Source organism: Fukomys damarensis, unplaced genomic scaffold (genome assembly GCF_012274545.1).
Source record: "Fukomys damarensis isolate Sample0158 unplaced genomic scaffold, DMR_v1.0_HiC HiC_scaffold_3, whole genome shotgun sequence".
Taxonomy (NCBI): domain Eukaryota; kingdom Metazoa; phylum Chordata; class Mammalia; order Rodentia; family Bathyergidae; genus Fukomys; species Fukomys damarensis.
Genome location: NW_022900915.1, coordinates 4,480,164 through 4,484,205, shown reverse-complemented (window position 1 = coordinate 4,484,205; position 4,042 = coordinate 4,480,164).

Here is a 4,042-nt window from a genome sequence, read left to right as displayed (position 1 = left end):
AAAAAAAAAAAAAAAAAAAAATAGTGCACAGCAGCATGGGAAAATGGGCAAAACATTATTGATCTATGTCAGGGCTCTTTCTACTTTAATGTTTTCAGAAAGCACAGCCCAGTTTTGCAACCTATTTATAGAGCAGATCATTTTTATATATATGATTAAAAATAGGGTAGATTGTCAGGTGACTTTTGGTTTATATTGGGAACTAGAGGAGATCTCCTTTGGAATGAATGATACAGGGCTAACCCATGAGGTTTCTGTTGAGGGAAGGAAAGAGCTCAAGCTGAGTGCCTGGAGTTGCCTTGCTGATGGACGTGCTCCCCACTGTATGCTATTTATGGCTGATGTTTGTTTTACTGGCTACCTTCAACCTCCCTCAGCCACCTCCCACCCTGGAAGCAAGGACTAAAATTAACCAGGGTACCTTCCAGCACTCCTTGCCCTTTATCCTTCTAGTGAGTTCTAATCCCCATTGGTCCTTACTGCTTTTGTGGGCAGATGTGCACATACTTGTGTGCAAATATAATGTTTTTATCAAGTCTTATTTTTGTCATTGAATTCTCCATACACTTTTTGTAACTTTTCTCTCTTTCTCTACTACCAGAGTTATTCATTTCTCCTGTACCCTCAGGCCCTTATTTTTCTTCATTTTCTCACTTTATGCACCAAGCTTTCACCTCTGGCCTTCTTTTTTCTTTTTTACAATTGTCTGTTCAATTCAACAAGCAGTTTGTGAATTCTGGGCACCTGCTAGGTTCTGGGGCTAAAGAGATAAATAAGACAGAATCTATGTCCCCCCATTGCTTAGTCCAGGGGGACTTTCAGTAGTTCCTCTGCTCTTTTCTCTACTCTGCTGATTGACTGCTCCCTCCAGGCAGAATTTCTGCCAGTACCCTCCACTGTAGCATCATTTAAGCATTGGCCCAGTGGAAATTAATTCCTTCTTAAACTCCCATTAATGTCTGATTTGTGAAATAAATTGAGTTCTAGAAAGGGGCTCACACACCCAGAAAAAAAAAAGGTCTGTGAAAGATTCTGTATAGGTTAAAAATCCTGAAAGGGTGCCAATGGACTCAGCTACCTTCTGAACACCTACCTACAGTGATGCTGTTTCCCCTCAGGCAAAGTTGTCCAGGCCTTGACAAATGGCTTCTTGACACTTTCCCCTCTGATGTGGTCATCTTAGTACCAGTGTAGTATAGAATGCTAAAACAGGTAACTATTTTTAAATCAGTATAGAAAACAAATAAACCCTCACTGTAGTAACTGTTCATTTTAGTTTTTGGGTTACTGAAATGGCTTTTGCATCTCTGTGCCCTTAGTTGGTTTTTTTGTTTTGTTTTGTTTTGTATGTGCAAGTTTCTCCTTCCAAATATAATAGGTGTCTGTTTTTGTTATTGTTTTAGTGAGAGAGCCATCAAGAATGGGGACAGGCAGCAGGTACATCTTTCACAGTTGTGAAACTATGTCATTTGTGTATAAGCCAGATATAAGTAGGAGGGAAGGAATTTGAAACTAACACACATTTAAATATAACCCTCGTCTCCACTGCTTAGTCTTCTGATAATCACCAGACAAATGGTGTCAGGAGTGAGACAATGTGAAGCCTTTTCCCTTGAAGTCCTTGCTGTGCGGCTGGAATTCTTAACTGGTTTCATCACTTGTAATAGGGTTAACATCTTCCTGGTGGCTGTGTATTATTGGTTCCCCAGCTTCATTCTTTACATCTTTTTGTGCCATGTCCGTCTTCACTAAGTCTGTTCAATTCATCCCTGATCTTCCACTGATTCTTGTTGCATATCCTCTGGAATGTGTCACTATGTGTAGTGTCCATTCTGTAGTGTTCTCTGAGGCATTCGTCCAAATAATTACAGCTGTCTTCTCAGAGTTATATAAAGTAATTCATTTTTGCCTTTTCAAAGTGTAGTGATGCGATGAAGTCACTAACTCCAACAGATCCAAAATATCCCTCATCCTCCTCTATGTTATATCACTACCCAGCACTCAATGCCATATTTGTTGGGACCAAATTCACCATGACTCACTTGCATGTTGTGGGTACCCGAGTCATTGCCTGTTTGTGGAGCATAGATTGTACAGGGACATAAGTGGATGCAAGGCAACTAATTAGGCAGTTAACACAGTAATTCAGAAATAATTTGGCGATCATTTGAGGAAAGGGACAACAGTGAGGATGAAGAGAAGTGTGGCCAAACAAACAGGAATTGAGAATGCATTGGTTATGTGGGGTGAGAAACTGCAGAGATGACTGCCATGTTTGTGACCTGAGTACTGGACTTCTAGTAGTACCAAGGGAGATAGGCAAGTTGTGTAGGTGAAATCAAGAGTTATATATTGAACATGTTAGTGTAATATTTTATAGACAATAAAATTCGATTTTGTATAGAATTTGAATAATAATACTTAGATAAAATATATCTGAACATCAAACAAAGAAGCTTTCTGATCCATTGTTGTAAGATGGCAAGAATAAAAGTGAATTTCCAAATTTCTACCTTTCTTGCCAAATAGCATTAAAAAGCCTCTGTGGTTCTTTCAAAAGAACTTTTTAAAAGGTGACTCAAGAATCATAACCTCATTTGTTTAAAGGTAGTTAGGAATTCCTTTTGTTCTGACCTGTTAGATGGCTATTAAGTGTTCTTTGCTAGCTTTAATGAATCTGTAAGCTGAGGATTATTCCAGCAGCATCTGCTTCCTCTTGTTTCTACCTGTTATTCCTTCCAGTTGGTAACTTGGTGCTGTTAGCTTTATCTAGGAGTGTGGAGATCATCAAGAGACCCAAGATCTCTTGGCTATGCTGCCATCTACAAAGTGAGTTTAAAATATACCATTAATATTTAAATTGTAAAAATCTATTATAGTAAAAGACTCATTGCCATCGATTCCCCTCAAAATACTTTGCTTGGCTTCTAACACATTTATCCCATTTTTTTCTTGCCACTTTCTGAAACAGTTCTGGAAGTCCGCTTCCATGAGCGTTTTCATGGGGTGTGATAAAAGAAATATGGTGGATCTTTCTGCTGATTGTCATCCAACAGAAAAGGGCAGGCTCATAAAAACATTAGCACTGCCTGAATTTGTGATCTTTCTGCCTCAGCCTCCTACAGTGCTGAGATTACAGTCATGTGCCACCGCATTCTTTATAATGACTAACCCAGAATGCCAAGGGCTGCAATGCAAAACAAACAAACAAGAATTACAGAGTGTCCTCATCTACCTCATTCGCTAAGATCTGACACCATGTGACTTCTGGCTCCTCCTCAAAGTCAAAGTGACCATGAGTGGGAAACATTCTGAATCAGTTTAGAGTGTGGGGGCACTCATGAGAGCACAAATAAGAACACAGAAGAAGACTTCCAGAACTGTTTCAGGAAGTGGCAAGAATGACGGGGATGAGTATGCTCAAAGTGAGGTGTACTGGTAATGTGTCATTTACTGTAGTAATTTTTAAAAATTGGAACATTCACCATATTTTTCAATTACTCTTCATAACCTAGATTTGATCTGATAACTTTGGGCCGTAAGTTTCTGTTTCTTCTAGCATTGAGAGGTAGAATATGAGTTCTAGGAATCACATTTCTAAAATATTCTTGTTGAGGCTGTGAAGAGAGAAGTTAATGAGAGAGATATGATAAAAGGGATAGAAATAGAGTTAGCCTGATAAGGTTGTTTAAATGATGTAGGATCTCTTCCAGTTTGCTAGTGAGAATGTGATTTACACTTGATCTTAGCCAAAAGGCCCAGAAGCGATGTGAGAATTTGATTTAAAATCATTAATGTTTATATCTATCTATCTATATATAGATAGATAGATATAGTTTTGAAAATGATAAGTTTGAGAATAACTCTAAGATGTTCTTATTGTTTTGCTTTGGTTTCATAACATAAATTTTTTTCTTTGACATTTGGATGATTTAATATCCTTTTTTATTGAGTTTGAGTTTATTGGTCATAATGTAACTTTGATGGGTTGATTTCTTTTTTTCTTTTTCTTTTTTTTTTTTTTTTTTTTTTTTTTTTTTAC